The 24975-nt window shown below is 41.5% G+C and overlaps 1 protein-coding gene across 3 annotated transcripts in view; it reads right to left on the bottom strand.

Moving 5' to 3' along the window:
- The window catches only part of WWOX (WW domain containing oxidoreductase), a 471276-nt gene that overhangs the window by 91408 nt on the left and 354893 nt on the right, over positions 1-24975 (bottom strand). The gene's annotated exons all lie outside the window — the stretch shown is intronic.

Here is a 24975-nt window from a genome sequence, read left to right as displayed (position 1 = left end):
CCACACGCATCAGTCTGGGCTGCTCCTTGGTTTCTTTAGTCCTACCTATCATCCTAATCCTTCAAATCTCAAGTCTCTCTCTTTTCTCCCTGGCCAGTGGTTCTTATCCTTTTCTACACTGAAAATAACCAAAACTTTACTGCTTGACCCCCGGCTCTACAGTCTCCACCCTCACAGTCTTGTAACTTGATCCCTGAACCAGACTTCACCCCTGCCTTCCTGATGGAGCAGTAGGCTTCACCTCATTCCTGTGCAGGGAGAGCTTGTAATCAGATATAACCCAATCTGCTGATTACCTTAAGAATTCTCTAATAAATAAATGAAAGCCCTTTCAGTGCAGTTTGGCAAACCTACTGACTCGGGTGTGCTGTTCAGGGCAGAGCTGTAACAAAAGCATGCTCAAAGAAAACTTTCATCCTTCTTCAGACATCCCCTTGCACACGAGCACATTCCTTATTGGTTTCCATCCTGACCTGGCATGGAGATTAATTTTGCTTTGGTGATGATTTAGCCTTTGATCCCCTATTGAGCCCCAGGACAAACTGATAGTTGTGGGGTTGCTACTGGGATACTAATGTTTTGCTATTAGGAGATTGACTGACATCCCATCCTCATCTCACATAAATCCTGTTCTCAATATTGATAATAGCTTTCAATTCCTGCTGGCGTGAGCAGGAGCTGACTGGATAACCAGGAAATGAAAGACATAACCAGCCCCTTGAGTGATCCTACCCCTTGGAAAAAAAAAAAAAATAAAATTGATGAATGACAAAATGCAAATACTGCATTGCATCAGAGAGACAATTATCAGCGTAACCTAGAAAATGTAACTATATATCCAGTATGCATGGGGGAAAATGCATTTTCCAGTTAGGTGGTATTTGTCTGATTTTAGCAGTAATATTGCATTCTACCAATTATTTGCCTGCCAGTGAACAGGACAAAGAAAGGGTAAAACCGAAGATGCTGGTAGTGACCAGGAGTGCTGGATGGCAAGAGGTACCGTGCCCACACAATTATGGGTGTCACAGGGGTGTAACAAGATCTTGGGTGGGATGACTGCCAATAAAACAGAAGGGAACTGGCCACCACAGAAATTCTGCAGTGACCTTGTCCTGCTGGGCACCGTGAGCAAAACAGGACTCCCAGAGCCAGTGACTGCCTAAGCCAGGGTGTTTGTACAGCAGCTCACAGCAGCTCTCCTTGGGAATGGCACAGTGCTCATAATAAAGCATGATTCCCACAGCACAGCCGCCACTGAGGCTGGAGATAAAGGGCATGGAGCACATCAGTACTAAGTGCAAGCTTTGAGGAATTTGTTTAGGTTAAATTCCACAGATTTTAGGATGGTGATAATAATGGTCATTATGGACCAAGCACTTTCCAGAGAAAGTGCCTTGAAATTGAAAACACACTAAACTAATGCTTAGTGAGAGCAGTTGGTAAAGTGTCACTTCTGTGAATTACAGTTGTCTTCTTTCTTCTCTGATAATTTGCCACAATTGCATCCTAATGCTATTTCATTGATTTCTACTCCACTTCAGCTCCCTTGCTGGGCTTAGTCAGGGTGACAATACACAGACATTAACCTGCTATGGGGACACCTACTACAAACCTTCCTGGTAGAAAAATCCCATGGAATTTAAAAGGAGTGGACTTTAACACAGTTCTACAGACACTCCTTTAGAGATCCATGGGATTGAATCAGAAGTCACATCAGCCATGGAAGTTACTGCTCTCTTAAGCTTTCAAGGGAATTCTGGTACATTCATCTAAAAAGATAATGCAGAGAATTTCTTGGTATGTGGGAGCTGTTACTTTACAAAATGATCTGCCTTTGTTCTGCATATCTGCTGCTGCTGATAAGGCCTTTACCCTCAACCTGCAGGCCAGAGACAACAACAGTGTTAATCTGAACTAACACACTTTGACTGGATGGCTGCTCTGGTGAAGCTAAGAACCTTTCTTCTCTGCAGGGAACTTCATTTGGAGAGTGGGAAATTCCCAGGCAGCAAACAATGACGCCAGGTGTTTGAAGAGAGATGCAGGAAAGCTCCCAGAGGCAAGAGAAGATGTGGAGATGAAAGAGGAACCTTCTGAACTGGGAGAAGAGCACAATGCACCTTGACAGGAAGGGTTACAGAACAATCCCAGTCAGGGCATCAGCTGGTTTCAATGGCCAGTAAAACTGGGGGGACTCCCAGGTTCAGATGGCAAGCAGTGAGTTACAGAAGGACCCTGGCACAGCTGACCAACACTTAAAAAATGCTTGAGTGATGAGAAATATAAAGGAAGTGAGCCCAGAATTCACTTTTGTCAACATCTGTGTATCTCACCATTAAAAATAAACAGCAATTGTGTCTTAGAGCCCTCTGCAAAGTTTATCTTATTTAAACGTTGTAGTAACAGAGATGAACTACAAAAGAAAACTTGTCAAACCATAGGAAAAATAAAGACCTGTGGGAGAGAGGAAGTACTGGAACTTCCAGCAGTGCTTCTAACATTTTGGGTAAATATTTATGAAGTTCAGTCCCCTCATGGACAAAACCATAGAAATAACCAGAGTTTCTATAAGAAGTTTCAGAATCAATGTTTGTGCAGAAATCTTCCATGTCATCACGGGCCTGGGCTCTGGCAGGCCCTCAGACACCCACTTCTCCTCCCTCCCAGCATTGGTATGGACAATTCCCACCAAAATATTTGTACAGCTTCAGGATCTGCATTCCCAGGCCTCTAAACTTAGACTGGTGCCCACCTCTTCCCTCTAGGCCTGATGTCACAGCCATTACCAGGGAAGTGGGGTGAGAAAAAGGCATTCCTGTTTGAGAAGTATTTATTTATTTTCTTTCACAGCCTGTCCAGCTGGGTTGGCCACCACAATACATTTTGCACTTCTCCACTAGTCAAGCGTGGTGGCTTAATATTAATAGCACAGGATCTAAAGTCTGCATTTGTCCTTGTGAATGACAAATTCCTGGGCCCTAGGACACCAAACTAGGTAAGACATATGGAAATCTCATGCACAGGAAGATCAACATTTATATTAGCATGCATTTGTCTACAGATTTTCTATAGCTACTCTGTCCTTTTTCCTCAGCAATGACATATAAATACATCATAAAGCAGTGAACCATCTTAAGGGAAAGTACGTCTCTAAGACCAATGACCTTTCCTGGAAGCTCAATGGCAAACTATCTGGAACAAGAAAAATCAACAATCTGACTGAAATTACTGCATTATGCAGACACAAGGGAAAGATTCTGAAAAAAGCAGGTACAAACCCAGAGTGAGGTTTTCACAGATGTTACCTTACTAGGGTTCCCACTATATTTGACAGGATAAGCCGGAAGAGAGCCTATTTTTGGATCCTGGGCTAAGCTGTTAGAAGCTATTTTTAATTCTACAGTAATGATCAGTACTTTCATTTCCCTCAGCAAACCAACAAAAAACCCCAGAAGACAGAGCCATAAAATAGGGAATAGCAGGCTGCAGGGAAAGAGCCAAGGAGTTAGCTATAAGCTGCAGATTGCACAAAGAGAGGACGATGGACGTAAAAAAGGAAAATTTTCAAATCAATTTGAAGTGATTGTGGATGTCACCAAAAATAGGCGAGCGTAACAGAGCAGATACAAACTCCTACACTTGTGATGATCTGCACAGGGTTTACATTTTCCACAAGTGAAGCACTCAGCACTCCATATGCATGTCATGCTCAGATGTATGCAAACTAGCTAGCTCCCAATTTATCCATAACTGCACGTTCATACTGTATCTCATTAGACTTGCAGAGACATTTGTGGGGGTCCTGTCCCCCACACCACAAAACACAGCCCCTGTCACACGTGAACAACACAAGAGTCATCCCTCCAATTTTTCTTGTCCTTCAGTCCACACCACAGATAAGCAGATTGCTGGTTCTCTACAACATTTCCCTTTGCTGGGCTCTGGTGTTTTAAAGCTCTTTGGTTGCTTTCCTTAACTGGCAAATTCCACTTCTGAGATTCAGGCTGTGAATTCAGAAAGCACACCTTGAGAACCTGGTCACAGGATTAGCTGTGCCATTTGCATAACTGTAAACTTAATGTCACACTTCCAGAGCTTGTATCCTCTAAATTGCACTTACTGATGAAATACAAAATCCTCTAAAAGGGTTTTCCAACCTAAACCAATTTGTAAAGTTGTTTTTTTTTTTTTTTATCTAAAACATTAAAGAAATTAAAGTGATCGGCATATAATTAGATTAATTATTCATATCTTCCAAGTTGCTTTAATTCTAATATATAAAAAAAGATTAAATATTCACTCAAAGGATTAAGAAAAAAGTCAAGCAGCAGCAATACATTTACATTACCTTACTGTGCAAATTATAAAACTAATTAGTCTAAAGTTTCACAAAAATGAATTGGATCTTCATTCACATGCTGACACAACTTTACATATTCAAAATTGACACCCACATTATTTTCTCATGTTTCTAGTACGACTCAGCCTCCTGGCTCTGCAACTGCCTTTGTGCTGGAACAGCTCTGCTTTTGTTCTAACTGGTGAAAATTAAATCTTGACCTAAATTTATAAAAAGCTAAAAATGTTTCAGTCAACCGCATGAAAAGTCCAACAGAGCCTCATTATAAATCTTACAGTGGTACTGTTGAAATAGTCTGAAATAATTCTTTATGAGAATCTAAAGATTGTTTTGGTTGCTTTTTTTGATGCTTCTTTCTGATCTAGATTTCTTTATTCTGAAAGTGCATGTAATTTCCAGGGTGCTGCACACTATTTTCTCCTCATCTCAAATCATGGGGATGTTCATTAAAAGTCCAAGGCTGTGTACTATAAACAACTCTATCCCTCTTTGAAAATTGTTGTTTTCTGAATAAGAAGAGATTTCAAAGTACAATGAGAACCAAAAAAAAAAAAAAAAAAGGATTTTCCTAGACTGCATTTTTGCTGAGATGATGCTGTAGGGCAGTTTCTAGGAGGTAATGAGTATCCTTAAATATCACTAACACTCTCTATGGTCAGATATTCCTGTTCTGAGTAGGAAAAAAAAAAGAAAAAAGAATAATAATAAAAATATTTCCATTGGCACATTCACCACTGAAAAAAACCCCAACAGCAACTCCTATCTTGAAGATAATGTCTGTTTTGATCGTGTGGGCAAAGAAACAGATTGTTCTAGTTTCTTAAGGTTGTTACTCACCCTTATCTAAGACACAATGAAACCCATTGCTTTTAACAGTTTTCCAAAGAATTGCTTTACCTATTTTTAGCCACATAAGCTATGTAACACTTCAAAAGCTGGGGGTGCTGTATCAAAGAGCACTTTTTCATTCCAACAAGGCCTGTAGGAAGTTAAGCAAATCACCTTTAGAAAATCCTAAACAGGGTATTCACGTCTGAGGTGTCCAGCGATACCCAAAGACAAAAGCCAAATTTTTCAGAACTAAATTCTCTGTAAAATGAGGGTTAGAAACATTCCCTGGACTTACACCCTGTTGTTTTGTGCTCTCAAACAGCTGATCCTGTTAAGGGCTGCAGAGCAGGGTAGCTGCTTTTCAGAGCTGATCAAGGAGGGGGCTCTGGGCTGGGAGAGTTCTGCTCCCACACCTTGGTTCTGTGGAAAACACAAAAATGCATTTTCCATTTCTGGCTGTTGGCTCCAAGTGTGGCCCAGCACAGCTCAGAGCTGCAGCCAGGCTGGCACAGACACCAAGGGCACGCCAGCAAAAACAGGCAGGCTTTTCCAAAACCCTGCTCTCCAGAGCTCCCTTCCATGCATCATGCAATTAACTCCTTGATGGGGTTAGGAAGCAATATTTTGTTCCAACTGATGGAAAGATCTTTACGTGATCAGGCAGCAATCATCTTGGATGGGCTCTAATAGTTCATTTCAACATGGAGTGCCCAGCTATTAGGCATCTGGAACTTCTGATGATAATAGGAAAGATAATTAGGCTGGTTCACTGACAGCAGAAGGAGCACTTGCCCTGCCATGAAGGCAGCTAAAAGTTTAAAGAAATAAGAAAAACTGGAAGGTAAATTCACTAGAATAAGCAGTTGGTACTTTAGAGCATAATTATCAGAAAGAAAACACGTTGTTTAGCATACTTTATGTTAATGGAGGGCCAGCATGGCCCACTGTGCATAATTTAGCTGAACAATTGATAAGAAATTTTAATACATATATATATATATGATTACAGCTACAGAAAAAAAAGACAAAACACAAGAGAGATCATAATAGGCACGCATGAACTCTGAAGGCCTAATTACATCACGGGGGAGGGTAAGCAGTTACTGCTGAATCAAGCAGAAAATTGGGGTAATTTGTAAACAGGTAGAGCTGTTATCCAGGTGTGCCAGCATGTGTGTGGGGGCTGGCAGTGGGGCCTCGGACCCAGCACTTCCATCTGCACTGCAGAGCCAGCAGCACAGAGAGAGCTCCCCTCAGCCCAGGAGGGTCAGAGGAAGGGCCAAAGAGCCACCCCTGCCTCCCACTGCAGCCCCTGCCCCAGCTCCAGCCAGCAGCTGGATAACAGGGTGGAGCAGGATGGTTGTGGGAAATGGAATACTGTCAGTGGGTGAGAGCTGTGCTGGGGTGGGTGAAGCTCAGAGATAAAGCTCCCTGACTTGGTGTTCTGCCATCAGTGCACTCCCTACTCCACCAACAGGGAAACATTTCAGATGTGGCTCCCTGACAGCAGAAGGAACCAGGCACAGGTAGGATGCTGCCAGCAATGATTGGTGAGGACATGGAGAAAACAAAATTCTCCCGCCCTGGACTGGAGAAGACAGGATTTCTTTAGGAGGCCACTTATGGGATGGAGAAAGGGAAATCAAGCTGCTGGGACTTCTAGCAGGAAGGATGCTGAAGGTACATGATGGATGGATGGATGGATGGATGGATGGATGGATGGATGGATGGATGGATGGATGGATGGATGGATGGATGGATGGATGGATGGATGGATGGATGGATGGATGGATGGATGGATGGATGGATGGATGGATGGATGGATGGATGGATGGATGGATGGATGGATGGATGGATGGATGGATGGATGGATGGATGGATGGATGGATGGATGGGAGATGCTGCACTAAGTCTTACAAAGAGGTTTGAACTGTTTTTAGACAAAAACACTTCTTGGAACATGGTATTTTCACAAGTGCCTATTGCTCTCTTTTGGGGCAGAGTGGCAGAGAACTTAAAACTTCTCCTGGAGCCTTCAGAATAGGAGTTTGAGTCTCACTCTGACCTCCACCAACAGAGGAAGCTGGCAGGGGCCACTCAGAGAAGCATTGCAGCTGCAGGCTAACCTGCAGCAGGACACTTTCATGCACAGACAACCCTTAACCCTGAACCCCTAACACAAAAAATGCAGGAAATAAAAAGCACTTTAGAAATGCTTGCATCTCCAACCAAGTGCTCACACACATAGATTTGGCCTCCTGCAGGTTTCAGCAGAAGCTCACAGAATAGCTCCTGACAGCACTGCATGTGAGATATTCTTCCTGCTTTTGGAGAGGCCTTTCCAGCTGCAGCACTGTGGTGGATTCCTGGCAGGTTTTGCTAAAAAAGGCAAGAGTGTGCAGCCCTGCCATGCATGCACTGCAATCCTGGCAAGCCCAGGGTGTGTTTTTTCCCCCATAAGATTCACTCACTTTCTCACCAACAAAACGCAAAGCAAACCCAAAATGGGCCTTTATCTTTAGAAAGAGTCAGAGTCCCCTGGAGCAGGGACAGCCCTGCCAACACCACCCTGCAGGACTCATCTGTGTGTTTTGATCATCAATGATCATCATCATTTGGATGATCCCAGGCCATGCTCAGGGAGCTGGAACCGAGAGAAGCACTCTAAGGTGTGTGAACTCTTTGAGTTCATGGGTATTTCTGTTGCATCTTTGCTGTATTGTGTTTTTATGGGTCTCCAGGATGACCAGCCCCAGCCACCAGATCCCATCTGAAGCTTGCAGTGGTACTTAAGGATGAGGAATGGGCACTGCAAACTGCAGAAAGCCAGGACTGTTTTCTAATGATTTTTTCTTACATTAAACCTCCCTCCATCTGTGCCGCCTTGTGCCAGACAAACCAGTAATTATCAGGAAATCCTTTCACTTTTAATCTACATCAGTATGAAGGCAATCTCAGAGCAGCCCACAGTGACTGGAAGCTATTATTTTCATAGGAAATAATAGTGACTGGAAGTGATAACTCAGAGTGCTGAGTGTGTGTGTCACCATCAGATAACATGCCAGGCTGCACATCCCACCACACCACCCTGGTGTAGGGCCACGATGGCCTTCATTAAAGGGGAAAGACTGAACCAGGCAGGGGAGGCTGTGGGGGCTGCACCAAACGTGGAACTTCCATTCATTATTTATGGGCATAAAAATTTGGGGCCTTGAAATTGGCAGCATGAGAAGGTCTTTTAATTTGAGCTACGATTCTCTTTTGTACTTTCAGCCATTGACTATGTTTCAGATAAACATTCATTCAGGAGGCCAAGATTACAGTGTGGAAAAAAAATATATATATAACAACCCAAGGATATTTAGCTCTCCTCCCACAAATTCTTCCTGGAAATATTCTTGCAAAATCCTCTGCCCACTTGAACAGTATGCTTATGATTAACTGCAGATGAGCCCAGCAGCTTGCACATGTAGTTAATTTGCTCTAAATTTCCATGCTGTATTATAACACTAATGATCACTAATAATAGACAAACCCACAGTTTATTGAGTAAGTAATTTGAGACATGATGACTTTTATCGTGTGAATAGGATCAGGCTGACCAATTTAAACTGGGCAGAAAAAGATAAATAACGTGTAAATCAATCACACCACCAGCACACTCAGTTTCTTCACAAAATTATATGGATTGATTGGTGGAAGGAAGGCCCTGCTACTTACTACTGCTAGGAAAGGAGTCAATAAACTTCCCTGCTCAGGAGTGAAAGGCCAGATGTGGAAGGAAGTTTATCCCTAAACTGGAGAAGTGATTTTTGTCCCCTGACTGCCTGGGCTGAGATGAACTTGAGGCACGCCTTTGAGGAATAATGAAGACAGGTAACACATCATGCAGCCAATAAAGAAGGAAACCATGCTAAACACAGAACTATGTAACAAACAGTCATGCTGCAGCCTGTGGTCAAAGCTATCCTCTAAAATCATGTAAACAAGATTGCCATCACGTGCTGTCTGAGACGGCTGCTCTGGAACTAAAATAGATGCTTCTGTTGTTTGCTTTTCTTTCATAGGAATTTTTAGTTTTGATTGAAGCATTTATTTTTAACTTTAGAAAACACTGAAAGTTCATTAATTAAAAAGCCCATCTAGCACATTTGTAATTAATTGCTGTAAAGAATAGTTAAAAATAGAAATACCTAAACTACATTTAGCAACTTCAGGAATGATTAGTGCACTGAAATGATGAGAACTTGCCTGTGGCAGTGGGACTTGCAAGGTACTTTGAGAATTTTGAATGAAGGTTTGTTTAACATAAAGAATATAAGGAATTTTTAGAGAACAAAGGGAAGCAGAGGAAGAAATTTCTTGGATGATTCTTTCTTTGGACTTGGCTAAATGAGCTTCAGACACAGACTCCAGCAGAAGGCAGCTGCACATTCACATCTCCAGAGCCTGCTAATAATGCTCGGAGGTATAGACAGAGCAGAAAGTTTTAATATAATGTCTCCACAGTGCTCTTCTGGGAATAAGAGTTAGCATGTGAATTGAACTTGCACCCAGTTATCTCATGACTGCAGCTTACCCTCAATCACAAGACAAAAATACTAGAAAATATACTGTGGGGAACAATTCTTGATTGTTTCCAGGGCATGGATTAAGTGTAGCCAAATGACTCTTTAACTCTCAGTCTTTTATGGCCAGCAGGCCAGTCAGATTCTTCATGTTTAAACAGAAAACCTGGAAATGGATCACAAAATATTCCACTTTCTTACACATTTTTACCATATTGTTCTCAAAATACCCTTTTTTTTTTTTTTTTCATCTAAATGCTACTTATTCCGTGTATGCAAATGTAGTGTCATGTCCTGGAGTGATGCTGTTCTGATAAGTCTAGCACATCAGAATCCATCAAATCTTGGAATAAAAACAGCCCAGATTTGTCTATTGTGCTTCTCAGGAAAATGTTTTGTTAAACACTGAAAATTCCCTTCACTGAAGCAATGAGATGCTCTCTCAGAAAGGGACACTAAAGAGAAGAAGAACACTGAGAAAAAGGAAAGGATATAAAAGAGGCTCCAGGATGATTTAGTGTGTGGTGTTCCTGCCCATGGCAGGGGCAGTGGTACCAAATGATCTTTAAGGTCCCTTCCAATCCACACAGTTCTGTGATGATTCTGTGCTGAAACAAGACAGTTTAAGACTTCTAATTCTTTACCTCTCTTTAGGCAAAATCACTTCTAGCACCTTCAGGAGAAGGTGGCCAGCTAACTGGCCCAGCTAACTCCCAGCTTTTACAAAGTATTAAATACTGACAGCGCTGTAGGAAAATGGCCAGTTTGGTTTCCACACTGATTCTTCTCTAGAAGCCCAGACTAGATGGGAAAAGAACAGCTTTGAGCAGCCTCTGCTGCACTAGAGGAAAGGACAGGGAGCAGGACAGCCCGTGCTGAAAGCCCAGCTGATATTTCCCAAGCAGAAAAAGGCTGGAATCAAACAAGGATTCCCCTTGGCAGCAGAGGAGGGCGGGCTCATTGCTACAGCCCTGATCTCAAACCAAAGGAAAAACCCTCATCATTTCAGTGCACAAATAAATGAGATGCAGCAAAGAGAATCAGACTGGATCCACTAGCAGCCAGCCCAAAGTGACCAAATGCTGCAGCCAAGTCCTGCTTAAAACAGGAGAATTTGGCCATTAGTCTGTGGATTTGACCTCTGTAGAAATATGAGAGATGTGAGCAATGCTCCCCTCACCCTGTTTGCTCTGGAGGTGGCTGCACTGCCACCTCTCCCTCTGCAGTGTTCCTCCTGATGGGCAGCCAGGCTCAGAGCAGCCACTTGTCTCTTAAAGGGTAATTCTCCACTCACACAATTTGAGAAACACTTCGCACCTTGTAAACTTTTAGATGGCTCTGCTGAGCCAAAATGGACTCGGTGTTTTTAAGGACTCGTGGACCAAGTGTGCCTGAAGTATGAATGAATCATCTGCATTCAAGCCATACTACTGGCTGTGAAATTTCTACTGACTCAGTGCACTGTCAGCAGAATACACTTAAGCATATCCTTATTTTTTTAATTATTTAACAGATTTTAAGCATTAACTTTCAATGAAAAATACCAGGATAAAAAAAGAATTTCTAATCCAGAGTAAACTCACATCTTATTAAAAATAATTAATTGATCCCCTGGTAATTCACAGGATGCATGCTGTGTTCCTGATATCTCTTTTCTATCTGTAAACACAGATATGGATAATTAGTCTGACTTGCCAGAGCCCATGTTTTCCTAGGCCAGGTCAGAGTGGGATCACCTAAAGCCATGGGATATATCCATACTGATGGGCAAGCTCAGTCTCAACAGGGCAAGGGAGCTGCCCTAGCTACCCCCCTGAGCAGACCCTGTGGATCCTCACCAAGCCCTTCCTGCCCCACATCCTTCCCCAACCTGCAGCCCAGATTCACCTGGGTCCCACACTGCCAAACCCTCCTGAGGAACCCATGGAATTATCTCTGGAGCCTGGAGCTGCTCTCAGAAAGGTCCTCACTGCTCACTCCCACCTTCTCCAGGGCACCCTCCTGCCTCAGCTGTGCTGACCCCACTGCTGGGGAGGCTCCGAAGGAAACCAAACCTCAGCCCAAGCCTACACTCTGGAATCCCAGGAAAAAAGAAGGAAAGAGCATGGTTTGCTTGGGCAAAGGCACCAAAGAACATCTGAGAGTAAAGCAGCCCTCAGAAGCAGCAGGATTTCCCAGACTGCAGGCAAACAATTCCCCCCAAAACACCTCTGGAGTGCAGCCTTTCCCTCAGGCTGCAGAAATGTCCTTCCAGAACTGCTCATTCCTCTTCTCACTGATTCCAGTATCACATTTCTTCAATTCAATCATTTTTAACAGAAGCTGGTTTATCTTTGCTGGCCTAGAAATTCAACCAGAACTTCAAAGTTCTTTCATTTTTTTGTTTTCCCCTTTTCCCTCCAGCTGCAATAGAAGATCTTGCAGGTGTAGTGTTCATCTCTCTGTCCTCCATGGACACAGATGGGAACAGGGGCTTTGGTTACCCTGCTGATCATCCTGTGGGGAAGAAGAAACCCTCACCAGTCTCTCAGAGGGGTTGCCTGTCCTGTATCCACTGAAGTAAAGAGGAGCAATAATTTTATTTTAGCATGAAAATAAGATCACTGGGAGCCCACACTGACTGAGCCACAATTTTGCACAGTAACTTCTAAGAATGAAAGTCTTGAAATAATGACAAGGTTGTTCCAGCAGTGGTTCAAGACCTGCAAAATACCTCTTGGGCTGGGTGAAGTTTCAGAAAGAGACCATAGATTTCATTTCTGTACAAGGATTCTTTGTGATACTCATTTGGAGAGTCAAGGTATCACTCTTCCCAGACTCTCAGCTCTACAAGGGTCTGGGGAAACAGTTTTTCATTCCTCATCCTTTTAGCACAGCTCACCCTTTCTCTGCAGATATTTATTTGGCTTGGGTAAAAGATGTAGCTATAAAAAACAAAGAAAGAAAAAAAGTTGTTTTTAAAAACAAAACAACATTTTAAAATTTGTTTTAAAATTAGTTATTCTCAAAATCTTAATGAATTTGAGCTTGGCTTGTCCATGTTAAAACTCCAGGGCCTCCATCCAGGGACTTAATACCTGCAATATAATTTTAAAGCTGCTAAATAATCCCTTTATGGCAGGTAACAGAGTACTGTTGGGCTTGGAAAATGGAATTAAAATTAACTGGATTTTTAGCAATGTGAAGATGTTAGAATTAGAGTTTTGAAGGCAGTTAAGTACATTAGTGGGAGGGATAATTAAAAATTACCTTCCCAAAAGAGGAAATCCTATCTATTACACATTTGTCAAAATTTTGGATTGGACAAGTGAGATCACAACCTAATTCCAGTTCTTTTTCTATTTCTGCAGCAGTTTGGGGGGTGCCCTGTACCAGAGTCTTAGATGATGTGTCAGCATGCAAGTTATGCAACCCTAAACATATTTTTAACTGGATGTTTCAATACCTAATCTGAATTTATTGTGGTGGGTGGGAGCACAGAGACTTCTAAAGAGGAGCCAACACCTCTGCAATGGCAGCTCCTGCCATGCATCTGCTATCTCAGGTTCATTCCCTTCCCTTGTCATTCAGGGAGCAGAGCACACCAGGAAAAAGTGGCACATTTGATGCTTTCTAGACTTAAGATCACATCATTTCAGCAGCTCTGCCACCTCCCTGGGCACTGGCAACCAGAGTGGGACGTGGCTGAGCTGAACTTCCCAGCAGGAGCTCCTGGCTCTGTGCAGAGGAGCAGCAGCAGGAAGGTGCAGAGCAGATCTTCAGTGCTGCAAGAAGGAGTCTCAGGAGAGGGAACCAAGTCTCTGCCACCAGTTATTCTCAACATGAACTTGCACTGTAATGAAATTTCCCAAACCCCTTTGTTGGAGGCACTCAAAACAAGAATCTTGAGAGGAATGATGGGAAAGGGAACTGAGTGGGGATTCAGGAGGGCTGAACCTGTTCCATTTCCAGCTCTTTCTCTGTTTCATCTACAACCACTTAGTTTTCCTCAACTGATCCATCTTAAAGTGAAGATAACACTGTTCTTGCTCCTTTTTCAGGTTGAGATTTAGAGAGAATAAACCTTACCAGAAGGTTGGGTATTGTCTTGCCAGCTGTGCTACTGCCTTTGCTTGCAGCTGGTTCTTCTGGAAAGAAGAGATCCTGCACCCTCAAATTCATAAGGAAATATTTGCCTTATGTTGAAAGACTGGCTCAATCTTTTACGTGGAACCAAAATAACAGAACGCTGCAAAACTCTGCTACCAGAAAAAAATAAATTAAAAAATCACAATTATTAAGCTGGTGTGGCAGAAGGATAAAGTAATCTGGTCAATTTGCATCAGAAACACCAACATCTGTTTCCTCTGCTTTCAATATATTAATTTTCCTAACCTCAGCAAAGTTGCATAGAGGCTGCTCTTGGCTTTTTCAATCAGAGCTTCACCTAAACCAAGCTGTCAGTGTGGGAATTACAAAGTTACTGTTTCCTTCCAGCCTGGATCATGCCATTAATTCCTCACTGCTCTTCTCTATGTGCATCAAAAAATGTGTCAAACACATCCTCCAACACAAGAACATGAGATCCATCTCCAAATGGGAGGGGATTCTGGAGAGTTAATTCAACAATGAATAATCCACACCTATTTACAACTCCACCACGAGGATCTGTGAGGTTTGTTCTCAATGGGGACAGCTCAGGAATAACCCTCATGCAGGAGCTGGAATATGAATCCCACTACACATCATGTGGAAACAGCTGGCAAGAGGTCAAGTAAGCTTGGGGCTCACCCAGAGATGCTGGAGAGGGTTGGTTTAGCACCTGGTCAGCAGTACCATCACATGTAGAGGGTACAGGTTGGCTCACACTGATGGTGGAGTTTCCACAGTCACTGAAATTCAGTTTCATCAGTGTCTCCTACCTGCAGCACTCTCTAAACCTGAAAAACTCCATAAGAGCTGCAGAAGAGCTACGGAGTGAGGAATGGCCCTGTTGCCTGTGGGTTAATGAACCAAAACCACGGTGCAGCCAGCAGTGGAAAATCCCCCACCAAGCAACTGGGACTCCCAGAGCAGCTTCCCCACAGCACTGAGGGGTAAAGAGCAGAGCTCTGGATTTGGCCTTCGTCAGAGAGCTGGTGTGGCACGTGCCAGGGAATCATCATTGGCACTCTCTCAGCTCCTTTGTGGGGAGGCCTGTAGAGGCATCTTAACCTGTCACAGCTAATGGGTTTTGCTACAGATGCCAAGGCATAACATGGTGAAAGCATTTGAAGAAAGAAGCATAAAAATATCTAAAGCATTGATAGTCTCAGGGGCAATTAAAAAAAATGTCCTTTTCTCTTATTTCTTTTTCTTTTTTTTTTTTTTTTTTTTTGTCTGATTGGTTTTGAAAAGCTCTACAAACACTGGAGGAGAGTGAAGATAATGAAGAAGTAATGAAATAATTGAGGGGGAAAAAATGGTACAAGTTTTTTTAAGTAATACAAAATCATTACAAAGTCCTGGCTAGACATGCATTTTTAAACAATGGCTGTAATAACGGCAAATTAGGCTCCATGATTTATTCATAGGCTTTAACACTGCTCTCCATTGCAGGTGGTTCACTCGAGAAATAGAGCTTTAGGTGAGATGTTATTGTTTTGGCCAGGCAGTATGAAAAGTAACTGCTTGTTCTTGTGAATGAGAGATTGTTTGTCTGCATTCTGTAACCACATCTGGAGACACAGATTTCACTGCAGGAAAAGGGAATTCTGCTTCTGTTTGGAAAGGTAGAGAGAAACCTCCAGCAATAAATATTGTACTTTCAACTCTAAAACTGCAGTTGCCTGTTTGATATAGAAATCATAAAAATTTAAAGGAAGAAAACAGTATTTGATGAGTCTACAATCTTTATACTTAAAGGATATTCAGAAGACCTATAAATCCTCAGTGGAATTAATAACTGAGACTCTTGAAAGCTCTAAAAGGAAATATTAAATATGCAAAATCTTGGTGAAAAGCATAATTAAGGCCATAAATGCCTAAAGGTTTAAAGGGCAGGCTACGTCTCTCAAAGATTTCCCAGTGTAACATTTATGGAAGTGTAACAAAATACATTTTTTAGCAGCATTCTATATCACCTTTTTTTGCACCATTTTTTATCTTTTCCTTTCAGTGTTAATAAGTACATTTTAGAATACAATTTCCAAGACCTCCTGAATGGTTAAATGGTTAAAAATTTCACTCCTCCAACTTCTCAAAGGTGATAGTGTCTTCTGTGCAGAGCAAGTGGCATTTACTTACAGGGCTGAGGTTTTCCCTTTTCTTTTACCATTAATTTTTTTCCCTGCTCTTATAATATTCTCAGGTTGGCTCTTCTCCAATTTTCAGCCTTTATTTAAGGAGGAGGAAGCCTCCAGCCCTGACACAAAAGTCCAAAGACCCACAGTTGTGTTGGCCCAGCTGTCAGTGGAAGGAAATCTTTCCTCTTTGGTTCCAGGCATTGGAACATTTCCCATGAGTTCTATAGGAGACCTATATGTGTATATCTGTCCCCTGACCTCTCCTGAACACTTTCTCTTGAAACAAACTGAGAAATATATCATGTTGCCTACTGAATGATTGAGGACACTGTTTTCAGTAGTTCTGAATACTTGCACTTCATTTAAATATTTTTAAAAGGTGCTTGGTACCTTTGACTATCAACTTGTGTTTTCCAGAATACGCTCACTTGATATAAAAATACTGAACATCAAGGGGAAAGGAAAAGAATCAGGGTTTGGGTTGTTTTGTGGTTTGTTTTTTGCAATCATTTCTAGATAGAGTTTTTTTTCATTTTGCACCAAGTGGCTTGCAGAAATATAACCATTCATTATGGCACAGCCTATACACAGTTCCCCCTTTCCAAACTGGCACTTTTTCTTCATGCTAAACCCACCCTGTGTATTTGGAGCACCTTTCCTCTTGGCAGGGATTTCTGTTTGCTTTTACATCTAAGCATTTCTGCTCACAGCAGGTCGTGCAGTAATGGAAGTTAATATCACACAATTTTGATAACCATCCTGCTTCTTCTCTCTCAGTTCCACTGTGACAGGAATTTAGCAGCTAAAAAAAAAAAAAAATTAACCCTGATAGATTTAAAGATTAGTTTTGTATCATTTGAAAGAAATTATTCCAAGCCTCTCTTAGGCAGTTTCATTGCTTTGTAACTCAAGAGCCTGACAGAGTGAAGCAACTGAAGTGGAATAGAGAGATTCACATGACAAAACTCCAGCAAGGCAGAACAGGGCCCCTCCAATTCTGTAAAGTCCAAAGCTGAGATGTTTCTCCTGATAGGATTACTCACACACTAAACCAGCCCATGCTTTTTGCAAGACTCCTGGGACTGATCCAGTTGGAGATTTCAGTCAAAAAGCATTTTTAATCTTCCACTCCTTTTATATTGTTGTAATACCTATTTTTCATCAGGCACCAAATTTTAGGATAATGTGAGAAGAAATAGGGATATCTCAGCTCAAATGCAATTACAGATATTACTTTCCACGAGTATCTAAATTGCTCACAGTCTAAGTTTTATAAATTATACATTTTAGCATAGAAAAATAAAGGAGAAAACAAAAGTCAAAGTATCAGTGATGAGGCAATTTTAAGCTGTGTCCTCCAGAATAATTTTGTTGTGAGCATCACTAGGAAGGCTGCAGTCTGTCAAGACAGAACAGATGATATATTGCCTGATAAAGGCTTTGTAAGAATGTCAGTCTTTTAACTGCATGCTTTGTTATCATAAATGCTCAGCTATGTATGGAAATATTATATTTAAATGGCAACCAAACTCTTAGGAACTAATTTAGCCACGTAGGCACAGATGCCTAAGTAATACAGGAGTGTATAGCTACGTATGGATTAGGATTAAAACAGAAAATAATGGTACTGGATACCATCAGAAGATCAGGAGAGCTCTCCCCTATGACCTTCCTAAGGAGGGGAGGAATTTTATGTTGCCACTGGGGGATATTTCATTCTACACCATAGTTATGATTCCCTGGATCACTGGACTCTCACAACTATTTAATGCCAACAGGAGCCTGATTATCAGGTTGTTATTTTTCTTTGCACAGCTGCTGTTCCCCACATTTTACACGTTTATCCATGAAGCAGTGAAACAGGACTCCCTGGACAACTTTTGAGGAGCTGGGCTGTGAGCTTGTTTGCTGCTTCACAACACCTGCTGTTTGGGCACTTAGCTCCCAAAGTGTCCTCCAGCTGCTTTCCTTCAGTTTGCTCTTGGTCTGGTTCAGAGCATGACATAAAATGCTGCCCTTTAATGGATGGGTGTTCTTCAGCCACGTTACCAGGGTACATCATTCCAGCTCCAGCACGGCTGACAGATCAGGCACGGAGATATGGGAGCCCACCCTGGGCCTCAGGTTTAGAGCATCTCTGGGAAATATGCTATTTCTGACACTCTTTTCAAAGGGAAAAGAAATGTGTGAAAAATGAGGGATTTTTGACACCCTTTAAAACTAAATAAAAAGGCAGTGAAACATCTGAGCTGCCTCAAACATGGCTCTGAGGGCTGCAAGGGGATGAAACATGGGATATCTCCCAGCAAAGTCAACACAATGGCATGTCAGATGAGCTGGTAAGAATATGATATATCAAGCTACTTTTTTCATATTTAAAAAGGAGCCATCATAGACCATGCAATAGGTATTTCTGACCAGGTATTCTTAACAAAATCCACTGAACTGTCAGCTCAACTTCACTGCCTACAGCAAAGCATGTCAGACAAGAATGATGCATGGCACTCTTCCTTGCAGTAAAAAAAAAAAAAACTAAATCAAAACATTTACCAAAAATTCAACCACTATAAACCAGGATATAAACTGTTAACTTACCATTCTATCCTATTCTCATTCTTCTGAGAGACACAACTGAAAAAGTAAAAATAGTCCTGACCAGATTCACAGATGAGGTGATAATTACATCCCTCCTACACAAAATACAGCTAAATAGAATGTCTTCAGGAAAGGAAAAAAAATGTACACTTCCACTTCAACCCATAGGACTGCTGTGTGATGATTCTGCAATTATTACAGAAGCTGGAGGAGCAAGTGTCACCATTCCTAACACATGGAGCCTCGTGGGGCTCATGGATGTGCCTGTGCCACACACTCCACCAGCTCTGGTGGAAGGCAGTGAAGTGCCAAATGCACAAAACTCATTTCTCCCCACACCCCTTTCCACAGCCCACTCAAATCCCATTTCAGAACCATCCCCAGGTGAGTTCCTCTCATTCTCTCCCCATTTAAAAAGCCTGACCTCCCAAGTTCTTTCCTGGTGCAAAGAATATCATTAATAAGCTGCTCAATCCATCATACTGACCTGCATTATTTTAAATTAAAGTTAATGGCAGCAATGAGAAGAGGATTATAAGGTTAAAATATATGTACTGAATATCTCTGTACTACTTCTTTTTGGTCATATAGATAAAGATTACATGAAAATATGGCTTTGCCATGGCCAAACCATCACTGGGAACATACATCATGAAGGTCAATTCTTCTGTGCCAAGCTTCTGGTGCCTGGTACCAACAGATCTCAAAGGTCTGCAGCAGTGTTGTCATCCTTTAAACAGCTACCAAGCCAATCATATCTTTAAATTTTAAAAAACAATATCTATTTTTTCCCTTGTGACACTCAAGATTAGGAAAAGGATCTCTCTCATCAGGTAGGAACATTTTGTTGTAGGTAGGAAAGGAGTCCATACAAACCATAACTCAACTCACAAAATTACTCCTTCTGTTCAACATGGAAAAGGTTGTTGATAGCACATAAACAAAAAGTACAAGACAAAACCAAAACTAAAAGTGACAGGCAGCAAATATGTGGCATATCTTCCCTCCCTAGGGAGCACTGACATAAAGACAAAAGGCTTTGGAGAACTGCTTTTATTCCACTGTTGTAGAATAAATATCTTCTTGTGTACCAATAATACCTCATAAATCCATTGTAGGAGTAACTAACACAATGAGCCATCACAGGGCAATTGCAAGTAAAGGATTACTGAGGAAGCTGCTGAAAATCTCTGACGCTGGACACGGCCCAGTGATGCACAAACCCAACAAATGACTTCCCAGACAGAAACGCACCTTTGCCAGCCTGGGACCCCAAATGCCAAGAGCACCACATCAGGTGATGGCTGCATCCCCAGAGACCCCTGCAGGACTCACAGCCTCTAAATGACTGCCTGAAAAGCATTTCAGGTGCCATCTGACAAGGCAAAAACCCTGCAGGTGGTGTAACACCAGCCACTCCTCTGTTCAGCCTTTCACTTCCTTAACCCAAGGAACCAAATGGAAAATACATCCCAACAAACAGCCTGCAAGCAGCTCCCCATCTATTATACAACTGAAATCATAAGAAATGAGCTTGTTGAAATAAAAAATGAACTTGCAATTGCTTTGCTTCACATAACTCCCATATGTTTTTAGACATGTCTTGAAAGACAACTTTTTGAGATTAAGAAATGCCATGTGATACACTCAGTTCTTGTCCACTGAGGACTGGGCCCAATCACAGCTAAAAGCTTCTGCCACTTAGAATATGAATGGAGAACATCACAGCACAAATGGAAAAAATACATGTTTATGGTTATGAGAATATGCAAATGTGCTGCCTGGGCTCCATAATGTCCTTGCCATGCTCATAGCTTTGAATTTCTCACAGGGGATTGAGTTTTACAGAGGAGAGGGCAAAGGGGGAAGGCAGCTGAAATCTCTTCCAAGGGAAAGGCAGTGATATTCCATACCTTCTCTTCCTGACTTAGATAAAGTAGGACCTACTAATTATTCTGTTCTCTGTTTTATAAGAGAGCCTATTGCTGAAACCTCACAAACTGAGCAGTGATGTTTGGGTACTGGAAAGGGACCTCCTAGCAATAAAATGAGGATGTTCTCATCCACAGCTGTTCCCCTTAGTTGTGGGGAATGTGAATTTCCTTTCAGCATGAGGAAGATTTGCATTTTGTGTTCCAGACAATCACTCTTTGCTCATTAAATGACCCAAGGATGAGTGGTCCAACGTGTGAGACCCAGCTGCAGCACCAGATTTACCTCGTGTGGTCATCACTCACCATGGAGGCTTGCACAGCTACTCTCCAGTTTTCCTTGTCATTACTGCATTGCATGGGTGCTACAGATTCCATGTGTTCTTTCTTTTTGGTAAAAGAATCTGAAAATGGTCTTCACATTCTGTATGCAAGACATGAGTGAACGCTAGGTGAGGGTTAGGGAATGGCCTGCAATGCAGCATAGTCTGGTACCCTTAGGAAAAAACAGCCTTTGGTGTAGGGAAGCACAGGTTATGAAAAAGATCAGATGGAAAAGACAGCTAAATGAATAGTATCTCTCACAGATTTGTTTTTACTGAAATTTTTATGATCTTCAAAAAACACTTTTTGAAAGAGACAGTTTGTCTAAGATGCTATTTTACTGCCAAGTCATCAGTGTCTGCTGCAACAGATGATATCAGATACCCTCCACAGAAACTAGAAAACACAAAGATTCAATTCTACATTAGAATGATTTTACACTGTATTTGTAGTATACAAATGATGCAAATTTGCAGTATACAAATGAGTATCTAAATGATGCAAGTGTTTTGTTTTATGACCACTAAATTCAAGACTTCTCTGCAAGTCTACCTTCTTACCCAAGTGCTTAAAAATCCCTCAGCCTCTTCTGTACTCATCATCAAGTGTCACTTGCACCTCATACTACACATATGAATTTTTCAACCAAGAGCACTGGAGAAAAAGAACTGACTGCAGAAAATAATGACCACATCCAAACCATCTGTTAGAAAAAAAACCCAGAATGACTCAAACCAAAATGATGAGAACAAGAGGAGACTACAACTAAAAACATATAACTTATCACTAGCACTTCTCTAAAATCTTAAAAGTAGCAATTTGAGCCCCAGTAAACATATAAAGAAGTAAGCAATCTGTTTGTCTGTGTTTAGAGCACAAAAAAAGGTCTAAAAGCAATAAGCTCTGACAAAAAAAAAAAAAAAAAACAAAAACAAAAACAAAAAAACATATCCTTAAAGCATACCACTGAAAAGGCTTCTTTAAATCTTCTAAAACACATCTCCTGAGATCTGTGGAGATCAACATTTTCTCTCTTTTTACTGCATATTTTTTTCCAGTGTGAAAGAAATGAATGAGAGGAAGGCTGCCTGAGATTACAGAAGGAATAGGAGGTGGTGTGGAGGGACTCCCTGCTGAGAAACAACCAGTTGTGGGAAGGACTGAACTCCCAGGTGCTCAGTGAGCATGGGAACAAACCAGAGACTATAATTTTAAGGCTGATCCCATGTTATATCCAATTTTTATTTCACAGAACAAGCTCCAACTATTACAAAACCTGTAACAACTGGGCAGCTGACTCCTCACTGTGGGGACTTTGCCAGCACAGAATGTGGAAGTGTTCTACAAATGTAGGTAAATATTAACAAATATTTAAATAGTTTTAAATAATATTTACTTAGTTTGGAGTTTTTTTGGTTGGTTGACTGGTTTTAGCTTTTTGGGGGGAGTTGTTTGTTTATTTTTTTGTTCAAGTAGGGAAATAAGGGTGAAAGATGAGATTTAGAAACTCTCTAAATCTCACATGACAAATAAGTGGTCACACAGGGCAAGGGAACAAGGAAGAACCTATCTGTGAGCAAGGCTGACATCTTTGCAAGACATCCTGCAAGTGGTAAATTATCCTTCTGCATGTTGGGCATGAACAGAAATTAGATGATGGAGTGGAAAAAGTGGGCATCCATGAACAAGTAGTAAATTATCTGATATACAAAAGGCACTACTAGAAATCACCATGTTCTCCTAACTGTTGAATTCTTCTTCAAAAATTTGCTACCAGTTCTTAAAAGAGTTTTCAAGTGATCAATTTGAATTTGCATTTTAACTTAATTTGTTTCTGAGATTTGCCACTCCTTTTCCTTTTCCATGGCTTCCCAAAGCTGGAATTCACAACAATTCTGAATGAAATCCCTTTGGGTCTCATCACTGGAATCAAAGGAAAACAAATGTCTGGGGGAAAAAGGTTATTCTGGAAATGAGGTCTGCTGAAAGGAGCTGACACACTGCACAGCAATGCAGCTTGACTGCTTGTAGCTGTCACTTTCCTGTATCTTATAAAGGAATACAAAACTATATCCTAGTTATGGCAGCCAAAACAAGACTTCTTAAAAATAAAAGGTCTTGAAAGCCATTTGGCCAATTTATACATCAATTAGGTGAGACTCTTACTCACTGTATACTTCCTATCTAACTGGTAAATAGCAGCTAGAATACTGGTATTTACCTTGGCTGAGGACTGATAAGCAGCTTCTGAAGGCTCAAGAATCACAATTCCAGCCTTTCTCCATGCTCAAGAAAGGCTTCTCTTTAATGACCTCACTAGTTTGATTTCATAACATCTCTGCATGGCTTTTCTTGATGTACTTTTTCAGTTTTTCCCTTCAGAGAGAAGATCACTATTAATTTGAGTGAGCTGAGGAGCAGCTCAGATGGATGGGTTTGGTCACTCTCCAGTGACACCCATGCAGTTTATTACATAAGCAGTTTACTGCAGTCAAGTCATTGCACTGCGTCCAGCCTCAGAGCAGCCTCCTCAGCTCCTGTTTAACCACTTCCCTCCAAACAGGTGAGTGTGCTTGCTAGAGAAAACCTTTACCATTTGTTTCCAGCTGACATCTCCTTTCTTCCTTTTTTGTTTTTTTTTTTTTTTTTTTTTTTTGTTATTGTTGTTTGTTTGGTTTTTGTGTCATTTTTGTTAATATACCGTAGATGATTACATAAGTGATTTATTACAGGAACCTCACTGTATGAGGGGCAAAACTTGTTTAAAAGAAATCCAACAGCTACAGTATTCCCTTAGGGCAAAATGTACTTCCACTTAATTTCTCTACAGTGTATTACACACCATATAATTGCTTAAAACAGAAGCTACACATACAAATTTTGCTTGGCACCAGATACCTGGCTTCAGAGAGCACACTCAAGTTACACGCTGTGTTTTGCTACAAATCCACTGCACCACCTAAAGTATTTCAAAGAGATCACTAATAGAAATATTTTGAACTACCTAAAATAAATCACCAAGTAAGCAAGCCACAGTATTTTGCTAAAGGTTATATTAAAATAAGCCACAGTGTTCCTGAAAAATATTTTATATGTGCGTGGCTTTAGCATTCCTCATGCCCTTTTTCCAATGTACTAAATAAAATCATGAGACAAACTTCAGAGATGGAAAATATCTGCTAGAGCATTTAGACCATCCCAGTGCCAGTTCAGGATTTTTTCCTTTATTTTCTAGTGTTTTGTCAAACCGACTTTTAAATACGCTGTATGTTCCAAGTAATGAGATTTCCACTACTTTCCCCTGGGAAATACATTTATATAACAACTTTCTTCCCCAAGGATCCCAAAGTGTTTTATAAAAATATACATACAAATCACTTCCCCACTGGAGTACAATCACTTACGAGGCACAGGGTGGCAGCCAGGAGGGAAATGACACACAGCACTCTGCAAATTTATAGCAGGAGGGAAAATCCTGCCCAAGGACAGAGGGGCAAATCCCTATCCTGACAACAGCCAGGAACTCACAAACATCCACAGACAGCAAACAGAAGTGTGGTTTCAATCTGCTCCTGCAGAAACGAACTTGGGCACCTTCACAGGCAAAGGATATCTTGGACAGATTTTGAACACACTGTCATGAAGACCTGGAGTAGCTTAAAGTAAAGATGTCATCCTGGTAGGAATACCAGAGCAGGGACTGGATTCCTGAAACAGCTACTGGCTTGAGGACTGTGCTTGGATCATTCCATCAAACTCCCTCTGACACTGATGTCCCCCAGCTATCCCAGGTCCACTCACAGCCCAGGTGTCATTTATTTACTGCTCAACACTGGCAAAGCAGAGCCCACCCATAAATGCACTGGGGCTGCTGCTGCTACCCCTGGGCAGCCAGGGAAGGAAGGGGAAAAAGGAATCCAGAAGGAAGGAAGGATGGCTTGGTGCTGGTAGATGCCTGTGTTTGAGACTGAGTGCCATTGTGCATTAAAAGATCAGAGTATTATAAGGGCTAGGAAGCAAATAATGCCAGAAACTACATCATATCTGGAAGGTTAACAGTTTCCAAGTTCAAACCCTTTGGGTGGAGTTCAGGAATTTTC

The sequence above is a fragment of the Serinus canaria genome, chromosome 11, assembly GCF_022539315.1.
Source record: "Serinus canaria isolate serCan28SL12 chromosome 11, serCan2020, whole genome shotgun sequence".
Classification (NCBI taxonomy): domain Eukaryota; kingdom Metazoa; phylum Chordata; class Aves; order Passeriformes; family Fringillidae; genus Serinus; species Serinus canaria.
This window is presented reverse-complemented; position numbering and strand designations above follow the sequence as displayed.